This window comes from Ovis aries, chromosome 11, assembly GCF_016772045.2.
Source record: "Ovis aries strain OAR_USU_Benz2616 breed Rambouillet chromosome 11, ARS-UI_Ramb_v3.0, whole genome shotgun sequence".
Lineage (NCBI taxonomy): Eukaryota > Metazoa > Chordata > Mammalia > Artiodactyla > Bovidae > Ovis > Ovis aries.
The window spans coordinates 21,372,362-21,392,338 of NC_056064.1; positions in this window are offsets into that span (position 1 = coordinate 21,372,362).

Below are 19,977 nucleotides of genomic sequence, written 5' to 3' on the forward strand. Positions count from 1 at the left end.
TTGTTTTGGCTATTCTAAGTCCCTTGTATTTCCATATGAATGTTAAGATCGTCTCACCAATTTCTGCAAAAACGGATGCTGATATTTTGATAGGAATTTCACTGAATCTGTAAGGCAATTCAGAGTAATGACGTCTTAACAATATTAAACATTTTGATTCGTGAGTCTGATGTCTTGCCAATCATTTAGATCGTCTTTAATTTCTTTCAATATTTTGTAGTTTGGGTGTACAATTCTTGTACTTCTTTTGTTAAATCAGTTACTAATTGTTTTAATTTTTTGGTGCCATGGAAATGGAAACTGTCTCCTTATTTTCATCTCCTTTTCCTTGGAATCAGTCATAAATCTGTTTTTTGCTGTAGCTTTTAAGCCATTTCTGGTTCCCAGTCTACTTTCATATTTCAGCCCCCAACCAGTGCCAGTGTTTCTGTCGGAAGCAGAAGCAGTCAGAAGCAGCACTGCCTCATATTGAACTTGGGATTGGCTGAAAGCCGTCTAGCTTAGCACTGCTTCTCCAGCCCTGTTATAATAATCCACGATGTGTTACATGAAACAGGGCAGAATAATCAAGTGCTCTAAGAACAAGCTCTGGAGTTTAACCACCCAGACTCCAATCCACCCTCTTCCACCATTTACTAGATAGTGACTTTGGAGGAGTTATATAATCTCTGTGTCTCAGTTTATCTTCTGTAAAGAAAAGGGGATAATAATATTATTTCAGAAAGCAATGAAGATTAAATTAATATATGTAAAAACTCAGAACAATACTAGGAAGAAGTAGGCTCTGTAGTATTTGCTTTTATTGTTGTTGTTATTATTTTTCTATCCATTTATCTATCAGTTTATTTTAAATCTGAGACGCAAACACAAGCATTGATGAATGAGAATATAAGGTAGGAAAGCCATAACTGGCAACTTAGCTGCTAAGGTCAGGCTACATCCTGTAGAAAGAATGGCCCAGGCCAAACACTAAGTTACTGACATTGGCCTCCTGGCAGGAGAGGATCTGGATCAGAGCAATACTTTACTACAGTGACCTTCAAAAGGGCCTGTGTGCTCTGTCCTGGGGGTGCAATAGATGCTGCCCTGGGGTGCAGAAAAAATACTACAATGTTTTTAAATTAAACTTTACTGATATCTAACATATGGACTGATACTGGTAGCCAGATGCTGTTAGCTAACTTCTTTGTACACGAGTTGTGTCCTAATGATAAGAGAAATCTGAGAGGAATTTGTGTTCTCTAGTTTATCACTGTTAACACCATTTTCATAAAAACAAAAACACGGACTTCCCCGGGGGTCCAGTAGTTAAGAATCTGCTTTCAATGCGGGGGATGTGGGTTTGGTCCTTGGTTTGGGAACTAAAATACCACATGCTTCGGAAATACAGCTAAGACCTGACACAGCCAAATAAATGAACATTTTAAAACTGTTTAAAAAAACCCAACCCCCGAGATTTTTAAGTGATAGAGTCCTTGTAATATTGTATAGTGAAATGGGGAGCAACAGTAAAAATCAACTGTATCAACGAGGTTTGGGACTTCACTGGTGGTCCAGTGGTTGGGACTCTGCCTTCCAATACAGGGGATGTGGGTTTGATCCCTGATCCAGGCAATGAGATCCCACATGCCACAGGGCTACTGAGCCAATGCTAAGACCTGACACAGCCAAATAAGAGAAACAAACAAACAAAAAAAAACAAACAAAAGAATAGATTCACCAGTCATTTGAGGGTGAAAGTGAGAGTGGTAGTTATTCAGTCGTGACTGACTCTCTGCTACTCCGTGGACTGTAGCCCTCGAGGCCCCTCTGTCCATGGAATTCTCCAGGCAAGGATACTGGAGTGGGTAGCCATTCCCTTCTGCAGGGGAATCTTCCTGGCTCAGGGATCAAACTCGGGCCTCCTGCACTGCGGGCAGATTCTTTATCGTCTGAGCCACAAAAGACTGTGCTGCCTAGCAGCTATTAAAATAATAAATACATTCATTTAACCAGTACCTTTAAAGATAAGACGGTGTTAACAAGGAATGCTACTGCTTTTGCAAAGACACACTTTTTATTGAGAGAGCATTTTATTTAAAATGCCTGGAAATGTTTCCATTTTTATTTTATTCCTGAAATTAATACAACTGTACCATTGCCTATGAAAAATTTAATTCATATGCTTAAAAAAATTGGAAACAGAATCTTCTAACCTATTAATATTCCAGACATAAACTTATAATACCTTGCCCTTTAAAAAATACTTTATTTGACTGCGCCAAGTCTTAATGGTGGCATGCAAATTCTTAGTTGAGGTATATGGGATCTAGTTCCCTGCCCAGGGATTGAACCTGGGCCCCCTGGATTGCGAGTGTGGAGTCTTAGTCACTGGACCATCAGGGAAGTCCCTAGAGGTGACGTTTTGAATGAAAAGGAACAGATTCAGGAAAATGAGGGAATGAAAAGACAGAAGCAATAATTTTGATGACTAATAGAAAGTAGAAAAAAAGGAAGCTCTGAGATGTCAATGACTAAACTTGGAGGAAGAAAAAGCTCTTGGGGGTGAAACAATGGGTTTCACTTTAAATACATTGAGCTTGAGTGCCTTTTGGAACATGGACTAAAGGATCTAAGGAGCAGTTGTGAAAAGACTGAGTGACAGTGACTAAAAATGACTTTTTAGAGAAGTTTTACAGTCCATATGTTTTACAATTCTAACATATATTGCTGTAAAGATAATATGCATTCATGGGAACCAACAGATTTGACTTCTTAAAATATGAATACCCTTTAAGACACACATAGCTCTTTTTTTTCCTTCAGAACTTCCCACTATAGCAAAAGATGGGTGAGAGAGAGGATTAACATGGAAATACTGCTTTGGGAAACTGGTTCCAAACCCACTCTACCATGTAGCAGTGAGGCAACTCTGGGGATTCATTTAACTCTTCTGAGGCTTGGTCTCATCTTTATTGAGTAATGCTCAAATATTTGTCTGTATAGTTACTGTGAGCACTGAATGAGCTAATGTGTAATAAAGTTCTTATGTCATTGCTTTGTACAGTCCTGAAGCATTAAGGTTAAATAAAAACTAGTTCTAACTATTGCTTGGTCCCTGTAGTTCTTGGAAAACAAACGGACTACTGTGTTATCTTTTATCTCATTCTGCTATATCATTATCTACACATTCACATGCTGTAAAACCTGGACGTTGCGGTATGTCTGTTCCTAAATAAATATTATTTTCTCCCCTTCAACATTGCTGTAAACAGTGGCACCCATGTAGCATATGTTTGATTTTTTTTTTACTGTTTCCTCAGAAATGTATATACTTATATGCTTAAGTGTGTACACGTACTCAAAGACACACACCTAAAGGTCACTCACAAAGTTTTGGTATTTGAGACTTGAACTGAAAAAGAACATCAAAATCCCTATATTTGGATTATACTTATAACAATAATTAGTATGCTTATGTTCTGGACTCAATATTTGTGTCCTTCCCAAAATTCATATGTTGTCATTTTAATCCCCCATATGATGATATTAGAAGGTGGGGCCTTTGGGAGGTGATTAGGTCAGGAGAGTGGAGCCCCCATGAATGGAATTAATGCTCTTATAAAAGAGACTCCAGGAAAAAAAAAGAGAGAGAGACTCTAGGGGTCTGGTGGTCCATTGGCGGGGACTGGTGGTCCATTGGCGGGGACTGGTGGTCCATTGGCGGAGACTCTGCTTTCAATGCAGGGGTCTCAGGTTAGATTCCTAGTCGGAGAACTAGGTCCTGCATGACAAAACTAAGACCTGTGAGTGCTAAGTAGCTTCAGTAGTGTTCCACTCTTTGCGACCTTGTGAACTAGCCCGCAAGGCTCCCCTGGCCATGGGATTCTCCAGACAAGAATACTGGAGTGTGTTGCCATTTCCTTCTCTAGGGGATCTTCCTGACCCAGGTATCGAACCCACAACTCTTGTCTCCTGCATTGACAGACAGGTTCTTTACCACTAGTGCCACCTGGGAAGCCCAACTAAGACCCAGCATAACCAAATAAATTTTAAAAATAAAAATAAAAAAAGATTTCAGAGAATTCTCTTGCCCCTTTGGCCATGTGAAGACACAGAGAGATGACCACCTATGAACCAGAAAGTGAGATCTCATCAAACACTAAATCTGCTGGTGCCTTGACCTTGGACTTCCTAGCCTCCAGAACTATGAGAAACAAATTTCTGATGTTTATGAACTACCCAGTCTATGACAATTTGTTGTGGAAGCCTGAACTAAGACATCTTACACCTACATAGAATTTTGCAGTTATAGAAATTGTATACATTAATGAGAGACAAGAGAAATCTACTATGTAAATACATTTAGTGTCCCTGAGGTAGTACATGCATGCTCAGTCACTTGGTCATGTACGATTGTTTGTGACCCCATGGACTGGACCCCGACAGGCTTCTTTGTCCGTGGGATTCCCCAAGCAAGAATACTGGAGTGGGTTGCCATTTCCTTCTCCAGGGGTTCTTCCTGACCCAGGGAATGAACCCAAGTCTCCTGCATGGGCTGGCGTGTTCTTGACCACTGAGCCACGTGGGAAGCCCATAAAGTTCCTGAAGTAGAGAGCCCAGAAAGTGGAGAATAAAGTGTTCAAAGAAAAAAAAGTATACTTTGCCGAAATGAAGAGCAGGATCTACAAATGTAAAGGATACACTCTGTTGTAGGAAAAATTAGCACAGATGCACAGAAACGTGACATGGCCTCATACAATAACTAAACTCATGAGTGAAGTGAATAATCCTTCATGTATCCAGACAAAAAGCACGAGTCATTTGTAACAGGAGGAGGTAAATCTGGTTTCAGGCTTATTCGCAGCAACGACCCATGTTAGAAGACATTAGAGCAATACTTATACACTTCTAAGGAAAAATGAGGGGGATCCAAGAATTTTATACCTGATCAAAATTCCGTGTATGAAGGCAGCCGACAAATAGACTCAAATACGCAAAGGTCTGGCTCAGGTGAGGCACACACAAATACTTAAAAACAATTTTTTTCCTGGTTGTTCTTTATCTATTTTTGCCTCTGCTGAGTTGTGGCAAGTGAGGGCTACTCTCCTGTTGCGGCATACAGGTTCTAGAGTGTGGACTCAGTGGTCGTGGTGCACAGGCTTAGTTGCCCCATGGCCTGTGGGATCTTATAGTTTCCAGACCAGGGAGCGAACCCATGTCCCCTGCACTGGCAGGCAGGTTCTTAACCACTGGACCACCAGGGAAGGCCCATTCACTACTTTCCAGAAAAGCTACCTAATGAAGAAATCCAGCCAATTAAGACATTTCACAGTGAAAAACTAGGGGACAGGGAAAATAGGATATAACAAGACTAGTCATGAAGTCGAACCTACGTACATTTAAAAATAAGGCAAAAGAACTGCAGGCATCGCAAAATACGACCTACATGTGTGAACAAGGAAGAAAAGCTGGCCGGCAAAGCGAGAACCACATCCACGCGGTGGGGTGGCTCAGTACGGAGTGTCAGAGCTGGTGGAGCAAGGAGGGCGTTCCCTCAGGGGAACAACTCAGCACAGGGTTGGGTGTCCAGCCAAACCTAAGCAGGGTGCCTGTATTGGAGTGCAAGGAGCTGGAGCCTGTGCGAGGGAAGAAGGGTGTCCACATGGCACGGTGCTGGTGCTGGCGGTGAAGGCTCACTGCAGAGTTTAGACTCTGAGCCAGACGAAGAAAATGTCCATGCATGGGGTGACCTAGTGAGGGTATCAGAGCCCAAATAGGGTGGAGGCGGCCTCCTCAGGGGTGCACAGACTGGCATAGGTTGTGAGACTGGCATCCTGTGAGAGCAGGCTAAAGAGGAATCCCCAATGGAGGGACATAAAAGATTTTATTATGATTTTTCGGAAAGTAGGTTCTTAGTTTTTTAAATGTGCTTTAACACATCAGACTTTTTTTCTCCCCCTGATATTGCAGCTACTTACCTGGGAGGAAACAACACAGAAAATAGATTTAAAGTCTTATTACTGAATGTCTACAAATGGTGGGATTAACATATTAGATCACATGACACTGATTCCTTTCTTGCCTTCAGTTCAGCTCAGTTCAGTTGCTCAGTCGTGTGTGACTCTTTGCGACCCCATGAATCACAGCCCGCCAGGCCTCCCTGTCCATCACCAACTCCCGGAGTTCGCTCAAACTCACGTCCATCGAGTCGGTGATGACATTCAGCCATCTCATCCTCTGTCGTCCCCTTCTCCTCCTGCCCCCAACCCCTCCCAGCATCAGGGTCTTTTCAAATGAGTCAACTCTTCGCATGAGGTGGCCAAAGTATTGGAGTTTCAGCTTTAGCATCAGTCCCTCCAATGAACACCCAGGACTGATCTCCTTTAGAATGGGCTGGTTGGATCTCCTTGCAGTCCAAGGGACTCTCAAGAGTCTTCTCCAACACCACAGTTCAAAAGCATCAATTCTTCAGCACTCAGCTTTCTTCACAGTCCAACTCTCACATCAGTACATGACCACTGGAAAAACCACAGCCTTGACTAGACGGACCTTTGTTGGCAAAGTAATATCTCTGCTTTTGAATATGCTATCTAGGTTGGTCATAACTTTCCTTCCAAGGTGTAAGCGTCTTTTAATTTCATGGCTGCAATCACCATCTGCAGTGGTTTTGGAGCCCCCAAAATAAAGTCTGACACTGTTTCCACTGTTTCCCCACTATTTCTCATGAAGTGATGGGACCAGATGCCATGATCTTCGTTTTCCGAATGTTGAGCTTTAAGCCAGCTTTTTCACTCTTTCACTTTCATCAAGAGGCTTTTTAGTTCCTCTTCACTATGTTTTCTTGCCTTAGCAATACATAAATAATTCTTGGTGTATCAATAAGGAATCTATTGTGCTAATTTAATAATAAAATATTTTAACGCTACTTAAAGACTGTAAACTTAGTAGGCTGCATGCTGCTGCTGCTGCTGCTAAGCCACTTCAGTCGTATCTGACTCTGTGTGATCCCATAGACAGCAGCCCACCAGGCTGCCCCGTCCCTGGGATTCTCCAGGCAAGAATACTGGAGTGGGTTGCCATTTCCTTCTCCAATGCATGAAAGTAAAAAGTCAAAATGAAGTTGCTCACTCGTGTCTGACTCTTAGCAACCTCATGGACTGCAGCCTACCAGGCCCCTCTGTCCATGGGATTTTCCAGGCAAGAGTACTGGAGTGGGGTGCCATTGCCTTCTCCGAGTAGGCTGCATAGAGACCCTGAAAATTCCTGGACCACCTCACTTTGCAATGCCCTGTTCACCTCTTTCCTAAATAGCCCCATGAAGCTCAGTCAGCATTCAGGGTTTTCTGGGACACCACCCACTGCAAAGTTTGAACTTTGGAACCAGTTCTGAATTTCCTTGTGGTTTCACACTTACTGCATTCTCTTCTCACCTTGCCACTACCCACGCAGACTCAGCCTTCTTGGCTGCATCAGCTTTGGGTTTCTTCACTTCCTGGCTTCGGGGAAGCTACAGCTGTAAGAGCTTTCGCAGGCTAAGCAGGTGCCCTATATAAGGCACACAAATTAGAGCGGAGATGCAGAAAAGCCACAAGGGCACTTTCTGATGATGCTGGGATGCGAAGAATCTTGCTCCCCCAGCCCTCACTGTCGGCCTCCGGTGAGGTCTCCCTGATCTCCCATCGTTCACAAACAGTCTTGGAGGTATTTTGAGGGTGATAGTCTCTTCACGTGAATGAAAACTTGTGTTCAGGACACCAGAAGCGCCATTCAGGATCAGAATAATGGTTCAGTGGGCTCAGGGTTTTTATTATGGCTTTCAGTGCTATCAGGCTCCATCAGCAGCAGTTCCAATCTCTGGCCTCTAAACTGGTGCTGATATGAGAAGATTTTAAGATTAATCTGTAATGAAATAAAACAAGTAAGAAAAACGTGGGAGAACATGTCCAGATGTTTTGGGGGAAAAGAACTGTTTATCCTGAGACTACGTTCTTAAGTTTTGGGGTTTGTTTTCACTTGTTTTTGGCTGCACTGGATCTGAGTTGAGGCACAAGGGCTTTCTCTAGTTGCCCCTAGGCTTGTGGGATCTTAGTTCCCTGACTGTGGATCCAACCTTGTCCCCTGCACTGGAAGATGGATTCTCAACCACTGGACCACCAGTTAAGTCCCCTTACATTTTTCTTTACAGTTTCAGAAATATCCCTCCTTTTGTGAAATGCAGGTGATAGTAAATGGTGGGTTGTTTGCTGTTTTTTCTTGTGTGTCTTGTTTGGAAAAATAAAAAGGAGACAATCATAGTCTCTGTGAAACTTTTTCCAGTACTCTCTTTTTAAAAAAATTGTGCTGAGATACACGTAACTTGAAATTTACCATCTGAATAATTTTAAAGCATACAGTGCAGTGGTATCAAGTACATTCACAATGTTGGACAACCCTTACCACATCCATCTCCGGAACTCTTCTTTGTCTTACTTCACCCATTAAACACTAACTCCCAATCCCGCCTCCCCTTCCCAGCCCCTGCTGCTGTCATTTACTTCTGCCTCCATGAATCTGACTACTCTAGGTACCTCATGTAAGTGAAATCATACAGTATCTGTCTTTTTGTGACTGGCTTCTTTCACTTAGCATAATGCCCTCAAAGTTCATCCATGGTGTAGGGAGTGTCAGACTCTCCTTCCTTTTGAGAGCTGAATAATGTTCCATTGTACATAAACATCACTTTTGTTTACCCATTCTTCTGTCAGTGGATATTTGTATCATTTCCACCTTTTGGCTATTGTAAATAATGCTGCTATAAATACAAGTGTACAAATACTCTTTTTAAAATTGATGTATGATTTACATAAAAGGTACAGACTTGAACGATGTTTGATGAGCTTTGACAAACAAATAGATCAATATAGCTGCCACCGTATAGAACATTTCTGTGACCTCAGAAAGTCCATCAGTGTCTCCTCCCAAACAAAATCCTCCTACTCTCCTGATCTTTATCACCATAATCAATTAGTTTTGCCTGTTCTAGAACTTAATAAAAATGGAATCACACAGTATGTATTGTTTCGTGTCTGACATCTTTTGTTCAATAGAAAGTTTTTTTGAGATTCAGCCACATTACTGTAACTCATTATCTTTCATTGCTAAGTGTTGTGCCATTGTATAAATATATACAATTTGTTTATCCATTCTCATTTGGGTTGCTTCAAGTTGGGAGCTATCATGAATAAAACTGCTAAGAACATTCTTGTATATATTTTTGTGGACATATATTTTCATTTCTCTTAGGTAAAGGCCTAGAAATGGAATCTCTCATAGGAGAGTTGTATGTGTAACTATTAGAAAATGCCGAAAAGTTTTCCTAAGTGTTTTATTTTGTTTTAAGTTTACCATTTTACCCCTTGGCCGTCAGCAATGTCTGAGAGTCCCAGTTTTTCCACATTTTCACCATTTGGTATTACCAAATAAAATTATTTTAACAGAGAACGGACTTATGGACACATGCGCGGGAGGGAGAGGGCGGGATACATTGAAAGAGTAGCCCTGACATATTACATTACCGTATGTTAAATTGATAGCTAGTGGGAAGGTGCTACATAACACAGGGAGCCAGACCGGAGCTGGGTGGGATGGGGGTGGGGAGTGGGAGGGTGGCTCATGAGGGAAGGGATATATGTATATTTATAACTGATTCACATTGTTGCATACCGGAAACCAATGCAACATTGTAAAGCAATTATCCTCCAATTTGAAATAAATTTAAAAAAAAACCTACCCTGACTTGGCAGTTATACCAGCTTTTCCTCCCTCACACAATAAAACTGATAAAAAGAGAAAATTAAAAAAAAATTTTTTTTAACCATTCTATTTGATGTATAGTAGCCATGGATGGAGGAGCCTGGTGGACTCCGCAGCCCATGGGATCGCGAAGAGTTGGACACTACTGAGCGACTTCCCTTTCACTTTCCACTTTCATGCATTGGAGAAGGAAATGGCAACCCACTCCAGTGCTCTTGCCTGGAGAATCCCAGGGACGGGGGAGCCTGGTGGGCTCGACTTCAGAGTCGGACACGACTGAAGCGACTTAGCAGTAGCAGCAGCAGCAGTGATAGGGACAGAATGAAGGGACAAAATAGGTGATTAAATAGTTAATCCCACTAGGGGATTGTAAGTAAATACACATGGAGAGACCCTGAAAGTTAATGATTACTCAAGAAAGCAGGTTTGCTTAACCACAAAACCAAGCAGGCTTGCTTAGCAACAAAACCATGCAACAGAGGCATGAGCCATGCCCCCAAATAATAAAATGATGCTTACATAAGACTTACATCCTGCCCAGTGAGCTAGTACCCCTAAAACATGTTCTTTAGCCCCTGAGACATGTTCTTTGCACAATACCCCCCAAACAATAAAGCAATAGTAGAAAATAAGGCCTACAACTTGCCCAATGGTGTGATCAAGTTAATGACCCCCAAAATAGGCTCTGTGCGCACAAAAAATCAATCATTTATGGGGAGGTGACTTTTCAGAATCAAAGACCCTCATTTTACTGAGACCTAAAAATATTTTTCCAAAGTGCTATGACAGTCCTGGCCAGACCATATGGGGAGGGACAAGTAAGCTTCCCTGCCCTACCTGTGGGGAGGAACTCATGATGGAAAAGTGATGTCTACTCAAGAAAGACAAAGTTCATCTCCCCCTCCCCATTTTTCCTTTGATTATAAAACTGTAGCCCAGGAAGTTCTCAGGGCACAGCATTTCTCGCTCACCTTCTTGTGAGCCTCACAAGCATTCTATTCTAATAAAGCATTCACTTCTTACCTACCACTTTGTCCTCGGTGAATTCTCTGCACTGAGACATAAAGAACTATGATACCAGAGCTCTTTATTTTCTTGGGCTCCAAAATCTCTAGATGGTGACTGTGACCATGAAATTAAAAGATGCTTGCTCCTTGGAAAAAAAGCTATGACCAACCTAGACAGCATGTTAAAAAGCAGACATTACTTTGCTGAGAAGATCCGTCTAGTCAAAGCTATGGTTTTTCCAGTAGTCATGTATGGATGTGAGAGTTGGACCATAAAGAAAGCTGAGTACCAAAGAATTGATGCTTTTGAACTGTGGTGTTGAAGACTCTTGAGAGTCCCTTTAGACAACAAGATCAAACCAGTTAATCCTAAGGGAAATCAGTCCTGAATATTCATTGGAAGAACTGATGCTGAAGCTCCAACACTTTGGCCATCTTATGTGAAGAACTGACTCATTGGAAAGGACCCTGATTCTGGGAAAGATTGAAGGCAGGAGGAGAAGGGGACGACAGAGGATAAGATGGCTGGATGGCATCACTGACTTGATGGGCATGAGTCTGAGCAAGCTGTGGGAGTTGGTGATGGACAGGGAGGCCGGGTGTGCTGCAGTCACGGGGTTGCAAAGAGTCAGACATGACTGCGTGACTGAACTGAACTCTTTGGAGTCCCCCTGAAATGACACCAATCTGTTTCAGTAGTACCTGTGCAACTTAACTTCCTTCAGGAATATTCTACCAGATGGTTTTTCTAGGACAGGATTCTTTAGATAAAAGTTAAAGAAACGCAACTTAAACCAGTTTAAGCGGGAAGCAGAAAGTATTGCCTCCTGCAAGCAAACGATGGATGGAGAAGTGGAGCTGCCCTCAGGAGTGACTGGTTCTCTTCAGATCACTTTCTGGCATATCTTCTCCTCTCTGCCTCTCTTTGCGTGTTGGCTTCATTTTTGAAATTCCATTGTCCCTGTGAAATCAGAACTTTGTCTTCAAGCAAGTCTAGGCTTCCATCCACATAGCCTTCCAACTGAGCAGAGAAGAAAGCACTTTCCCCTTAGTTGCAGTTAGAGAACTCTGATGATCCTGGTTTGGGATTCATGCCATCCCTGAACCAATCACCGTATTTATGGTGGAGATCTATCTGGATTGTGTGCCTGCTCTAGGGCTGGAGATTGGAGAAACTGTGATTGGGCAACCCTACCACAGGTATGTTTGGAACAGGGAAGGACAGTTTCCAGAGGAGCAGAGTACCTTTGAGACAGATAAAGCAATAAATGGCTATATATGTATGCCTGACTTTTAAGGAAAATCTATATTTCCATGAAATACAAATGTCTTCATTCTTCAATTCACTGAAACTACAAATCAGTAATATAGCCCAGACACTTAAAAAAAATTTTTTTTAATTGAAGTATAGTTGATTTACAATGTTGTATTAGTTTCAGGTGTACAGTAAGCGGTTCAGGTATATATACATACATAGGTGTATTCTTTTTCATATTCTTTTCCATTATGGCTTATTACAGGATATTGAATCTAGTTTCCTGTGATATACAGTAGGACCTTGCTGTTTGTGTATTTTATACATAGTAGGCACCCCACTCCAGTACTCTTGCCTGGAAAACCCCACGGACGGAGGAGCCTGGTAGGCTGCAGTCCATGGGGTCGCTAAGAGTCAGGCACGACTTGAGCGACTTCACTTTCACTTTTCACTTTCATGCATTGGAGAAGGAAATGGCAACCCACTTCAGTATTCTTGCCTGGAGAATTCCAGGGACGGGGGAGCCTGGTGGGCTGCTGTCCATGGGGTCGCACGGAGTCGGACACAACTGAAGCGACTTAGCAGCAGCAGCAGCAGTTTGTATCTGGTAACTCCAAATTCCTGGTTTATCCCACCCCACCCCTTTTCCGCTATGGTAGCCATTACTTTGTTTTCTATGTCTGTGAATCTGTTTGTTTTGTAAATAAGTTCATTTGTATCATAGTTTAGGTGGCTCAGAGGTTAAAGCGTCTGCCTCCAATGCAGGAGACCCAGATTCAGTCCCTGGGTTGGGAAGATCCCCTGGAGAAGGAAATGGTAACCCACTCCAGTATTCTTGCCTGGAGAATCCCAAGGACGGAGAAGCCTAGTAGGCTACAGTCCTTGGGGTCCCAAAGAGTCGGACACGACTGAGCGACTTCACCTTCACCTTTAGATTCCAGATATAAGTGATATCATGTGGTATTTGTTGTTCTCTTTCTGACTTATGTCTCTTAGTATAATCTCTAGGTTCATCTATGTTGCTGCAAATACATTATTTCATTCTTTTTTATGGCTGAGTAACAGTACACTATACACACACACACACACACACACACCTCACATTTTCTTTATCCACTTGTCTGTTGATGGACATTTATGTTGCTTCCATGTCTTGGCTACTATGTAATTAGTAGCATTACTAAGTAATGCTGCTATGAACATTGGAGTGCATGTTATTTTTTTGAATTAGAGTTTCTCTGGATATATGCTCAGGAGTGGAGCCCAGGCACATCTAATCTCACTCAATTTGTTGTACATCTCTCAGCCATGGGCGTATCTAACTATCCATGAACCAATTCTATTTAGGTTTTGGCTTCAGTACAGTTCAGTTCAGTCACTCAGTCATGTCTGACTCTGTGACCCCATGGACTGCAGCACGTCAGGCTTCCCTGTCCAACACCAACTCCTGGAGTTTACTCAAACTCATGTCCATTGAGTCGGTGATGCCATCAAACCATCTCATCCTCTGTTGTCTCCTTCTCCTCCTACCTTCAATCTTTCCCAGCATCAGGGTCTTTTCCAGTGAGTTAGTTCTTTACATCAGGTGGGCAAAATATTGGAGTTTTACTTTCAGCATCAGTCCTTCCAATGAATATTCAGGACTGATTTCCTTTAGGATGGACTGGTTGGATCTCCTTGCTATCCAAGGGACTCTTAAAAGTCTTCTCCAACACCACAGTTCAAAAGCGTCAGTTCTTCAGTGTTCAGCTTTCTTTATAGTCCAACTCTCACAGCCATACATGACTACTGGAAAAACCATAGCTTTGACTAGATGGACCTTTGTTGGCAAAGTAATGTCTCTGCTTTTGAATATGCTATCTAGGTTGGTCATAACTTTTTTCCCAAGGAGCAAGCATCTTTTACTTTCATGGCTTATATGTCCTTTTAGGCAAACTTAAGAACTGGAAGAGAAGCGCTACTTAAGCAACATTCTGTCGTGCTCGGTAGCCAAAATCCCATCTGGGGAATTTCCCAGGTGGTCCAGTGGCTAAAACTCCACATTCTCACTGCAGGGGGCCCGGGTTCAGTCCCTGGTCAGGAACTAGATCCACAGGCCTCAACTAAGAATTTGCATGCTGCAATGAAGATTGAAGATCCTACATTCTGCAAGTAAGACCTGGCACAGCCAAATAAATAAATAAATAATTTTAAAAATTCCTTTCCCTGTTGCCAAATTATCCTCCTTCTACTCATTAACAACCACTGAAGTTACCAAAAATTGGGAGAGAGAAAATCTGCCATGGTAGTGAGAAAGGCAAATATCATCCTTCCTCTTAAGAGCTTTTTAAGGGTTGGGAAGGTGCCCACAGCTAGGGCACCCCTTAAGGCACCAGCAAAGCAGGAACATCAGAATGAGAGAAACATTCATCTTTCATGTCATCTGAATTTTGTAATCCTTAAATCCAGAAGGAAGCTATTTTGATTCTAGAACATATGCAAGGTTTGTGTCATTTTGAAAAATAAAATTTGAATTTGAATTTTATTTTGGGAATGGGAAACCATAATTTCTTTAGTTCTTGAGGCTCTTCTTAATCTGGCCTGAATTGTGTTTTCCTTACTTCTATGTCCGGAGCTTGGATTTGGATCTGGCATAGAGACAGTGCTTAGTCAAGTTCTATTGGATGGATTAATAAATGGATGGAAGACCCACAAAGAAGAATGAAATGCTAGAAAAGCTTTGGGAGTGGGTGTACAGCTGCATTGGGAAGCAGCATTAGAGAACCTGCTGGAACATCTGCTCTGGTGCCCCTAGAGATTTGCTGTAATTTCCATCTGTTCTGTCTTGTCTTTGGTTGCACTGGTTCAACCAGGTTTTTGAATTATTTTGTGTGTTTATTTGTTTTGGTCCTGCTGTGCAACACGCAAGACCTTAGTTCCCCAACCAGGGATTGGAAGCATACAGTGTTAACCACTGGACTGCCAGGGTAGTCCCCATTTCAGCTTGTTTTTATCTGACTCCGTTGTTCTTTCCTTTTTGTGTAAAGTGTTTCCCTTCTCTGTTGAGCAAATGAGCTAGTAATTGCTTCTTATGAGGATCATTTTGCAAACCCACTGCTTTATGCTGTGTCCCTGGCACTCGGGGTCTCCTGGGGAGCCTTGGCTTTTGTGTGGGCTTGCAGCATTTCAGCAGCGGCCTTCTCCTTGTCACTGATATCCTTCTCTTGCCCTGTTTCCACCCAGACCTCTAACAGAGAGAGGACTGCAAACTGTTCCCATAAATAGTATCAGTCTCTTCACCTTCTGGAGCTTCGTCTTGTACTTTTGAGATACAGTCCAGCTGGCTGGGTGTGAATGTGCTTTGTTTGTGCCAATTCAGTCTCGGCAAGTATTTTCATCAAAATTAGAGGCTGAAATTGCTGACTGCCAGAGCATCCCTGGTAACTGAATATGTTTCTGGCTGGGAGGTGTGAGTTGTGCTCTGGGGCCTTTATGCAAGAGCTCACAGTCTCAGTTTATTGCTGTTTATATTGGAGGATGTCTTTGGATCTGGGCAGACTTGACTACATCTGGGCAAGAGAATGCTTAGTCCCTTTTGAATTTGTTGTTAGACTCTAGGACTAGCTTTGGGCAGAACTAGAAAATAAGTATGAGGATTTCCCTGGTGGTCCAGTGGTTAAGAATCTGCCAACCAATGCAGGGGACATGGGCTGGATCCCTGGTCCAGGAAGATGCCACATACTATGGGGCAACGAAGCCTGTGTGCTGCAACTACCTAAGCCCCCAGTACTCTAGAGACCATGCTCTTCAACAAGAGATGCCAATGAGAAGCCGATGCACTTCAACTAGAGAATAGCCCCTGCTCACTGCAACTAGAGAAACCTCATGCTCAGCAATGAAGACCCTGTGCAGCCAGTAAATGAATCATTTTTTTTTAAAAAAGAAAATAAGTTGTAACCCAAATAAAACTATACTCAGCCCTATCTCAGCACTGTCATATCCAAAGAAATTCAAGTGGAACTCCCATAAAACACCTGAGAAGTAAAGCATGGTAAGTCTTTACAGAAGTTATCTTTAAGGTGTGTCTCTCTTAAAGTCTCATATTTCTCAAGACCTTCCTCCAACTTCTTATCTTTATGAAATTCCTCCTTCCTCATGCATGCTCTTTATTACTCTCCTCACTCTTAAGGAAGGCAGAGTGCTAGTTTTTTTAAAAAAATTGAGATAAAACTCATATAAGGTAAAATTAACTATTTTAAAGTGTACAGTTCAATGGCATTTAGTACACTAATAATATTGTGCAACCATCAGCTTTATCTAGTTCCACAATATTTCCACTGCCCAAAAGGAATCCCTGTGCCCATCAAGTACCTCCCATTCCCCCTTGCACTTGTATTTTCAAAACTGGGGTTGACACGTATCCACTACCACGTGCAAAATAGATAGTTAATGGGAAACTGCTGTAGAGCACAGGGAGCTCAGCTCCGTGCTCTGTGATGATCTAGGGGGTGGGATGGTGCGGGTGGGAGGGGAGGATATATCTATACATATAGCTGATTGATTCACTTCCTTGTACAGCAGAAACCAATACAACATTGCAAAGCAACTATATGTATGGCAACACACACACAAACACACACACAGAGCCTCCCTGGGTGATTTTAAAGGGTAAGTGGTGCTGAGAACCATCAGTTTGATACAATCTAGTCTCTCTGGAATTTCCCTACTGACATCTCCACTCTACCCTGTAGGCTAAGCAGTTAAGCCAAAGAAATGTGGGGGCAAGTTCTGTTTTTAGCCCCAGTCCCATGGCAACCCTATTCATCCCCTTTCAGCATTTTTCTCTCTCTCTCCTGTCCCTTCCACCTGTATGCCATTCTCATGGGTCCATATCCTCAAGCAGCTGTTACACAAGTCCATCCTGGTGTCAGCTGACAACACTCTGAAGATCCCTGGTGTGTTTGCCTTTAAATTGAGGAGAAAGCCTTTTAGACACAGAAGAACCTCTGTCTAGGGTTACCCTTTAGGTACTAGACAGATGGGAGAGAAACGGACTGTTTCAGGAATGAGTCTTTCTCAGGTTCTTTGTTACCTATGAAAGAGGCAGCTACTAAAACAACTATGGGGTTTAAACTTAGAAGATAGTGCTGTTGGTCTTCCCTGCTGGTTCATTTTATAAATGCTTAAACATTAGTTAAGGGCTTCTTACGTGGCACAGTGATAAAGGATCCACCTGCCAATGCAGGAACTGCGGGTTCAAGCAGGGGGTCGAGAAGATCCCCTGGAGAAGGAAATGGCAACCCGCTCCAGTACTCTTGCCTGGGAAATCCCATAGACAGAGGAGACTGGTAGGCTACAGTGCGTGGGATCACAAAGAATCAGACGTGACTTAGAGACTAAACAAATGATCCTAGGTGCGTGTGTGTGTGCTCACTCAGTCGCATCCAACTCTGCAACCCCACGGACTGCTAGGTACAAGATACTTAATCTCTCAGAGCCTGTATTCTTATCTGAAAAACGAGGATGATGATACTGACCTCAAAGTATTGTACTAATATTTCAATAAATTGCAGCCTCAGAAACTGATTCTGATTGAAAATTGGTTTATTGGAAAGATATTGGCTGACTCACAGAATTGCTAGAAGAGTTGGAAAATCAGAAAGTGAAAGTGTTAGTTGCTCAATCATGTCTGATTCTTTGTGACCCCATGGACTGTAGCCCACCAGGCTCTTCTGTCTGTAGAATTCTCCAGGCAAGAATACTGGAGTGGGTTGCCATTCCCTTCTCCAGGGGATCTTCTCGACCCAGGAATGAACCCAGGTCTCCTGCACTGCAGGCAGATTCTTTACCATCTGAGTCACCAGGGAAGCCCAGGGACAATGCCCCAAAGTGAGTGGCAGAACTTGGGAGAGTGCTGCCACTGTCACCAATACCAACCATTGCAACTTGTCTCCCCCACTGCCCTGCCCCCCACCACTGGCACTGAGAGCTGGATGGATGCTCTGTCTCCTGTGTCACCCCAGAGACTGTATGTTGCCGCCACGCTTACCCATCACAGCTAACAAGAATCAGCCACAGTCTCTGCTTCTTTGCATTGTTGTTGTTTACTGGCTAAATCCTGTCTGACTTTTTTGCAATCCCATGGACTGTAGCCTGCCAGGCTCCTCCGTTCATGGGATTTCCCAGGCAAGAATATTGGAGTGGGAAATTGCCATTTTCTTCTCCAGGGGATCTTCCTGACCCAAGGATCAAACCCACATCTCCTGCAGTGCAGGTGGATTCTTTACGACTCAACTGCCAGGGAAGCCTGGCTCCCAATTCAAAGCCCGTCACAGGTTCAACTACTTGGCCAAACTGAGGCCCATGTTCCAGAAGGCATTTTCAGACCCTGCCTTCCACCAAGACCGCAAAGGTGGAGGGTTCCCCAAATGAGGGGGGAGGGTTTCAGATGCTAGACAGTCAAAACTAAGGACAAATATCCTTTTCTAAATTAAGAGGATTAGTGAGACAAACTGCCTATTGTAAACACTAAAGCCCTGTACAGGGATTATTTACCGGCACTTTGTACGTAGTTACTTATTTCACTGTGTTGCAGCACTTCCTCTTCCTTATCCCTTTTTTCTTCCTTCATATGCCTCCACCCCCATCCCAGTGCCCGCAGACATACTTCATAATGTTGAATACATAAAACCTGCTGCTGCTTAGGTTTGGTTGGTGAAACAGTTTGGTGTTGACTGGCCATAGTATTGGTTCAGACCTAGACATGTGACCTCAAGTGATCAGCAAACCTGATTGCACAAGGGCATCCTCTGTTGCTGAGTATGAGTAAGAACGGGCTTCCTAGGTGGCTCAGCAATCAAGAATCCGCCTGCAATGCAGGAGACGTGGGTTCAGTCCTTGGGTTGGGCAGATCCCCTGGAGAAGAAAATGCAACCCACTCCAATATTCTCATCTGGAGAATCCCATGGACTCCAGGAGACTGGAGTCCCATGGACTTCCACCCAGAGGAGCCTGGTGGGCTGAGGTTCATGGACTCATAGAGTCGGACATGATTGAAGTGACTAAGCACAGCACGTGAATAAGAAAGCATGTGGCTTTAGAAGCTTCTGGCAGCCCTCTTGGGACCACACAGAGAATCAGAATAAAGTGAACATTGTGTTATAGAAGGCAAGGGTCAAGGACAAAAAGAAAGCAGGTGATTGGTGACCATTTAGCCACAGGATAAAGCTATGCCTGAATCCAGACTTCTCCTTTGGACTTCTCAGTTCCGTGAGCCAATACATTCCATTTATTATTCAAACTAGAATGAGTCAGGTTTTCTGATATGTACAACCGAAAGTAACTGATACTTGCTTCCCTCCCTCTCTACCTCTTGAGAATAGAACTGCTCTCCATTTGGTGCTGGCAAATAAAGAGGGTTATTTTTAAAATACAGATGAAAATCATTATTATGGCCTCATGTTTGGGCAGCAGCCTGTCTATGCCCTAGAATCAGGCCTAAGACAGAAGGGGCTGACCTAATCAAGGGCAATTTTTGAAAGTGATTTCAATAAACATCTTTCATTTCTCTTTGACCTGGAAAGATAAAGACTCTGAGGAAGTAAGAGCAAACGCTATAAAAATGAAAACAAACCAACAAAACAAGCCAACAAACCCCTCTGTTCCACATCCCATTAGCAGGTCTTGAGGACATGTTAAAAAACTGCTGGTCCCTGTGGTCAATGGCTGAAAACTATTACTCTCCATTTCTCTCTCCCACACCTTGTGATGATTATTTCACATCTTTCTCTCTTTCCTCAAACCTCCAACAGCTATTACATCATCCTTACCCTCAACTGATGGCTACGACATCCCATTTCATTTAGAAAATAAAAGCAATCAGCAGAGAATATCTACCAGCTCCCAACACGTCATCTACTCACTTAATTGTACTTACATTCACACATCCTGCCTTTCCCTTTG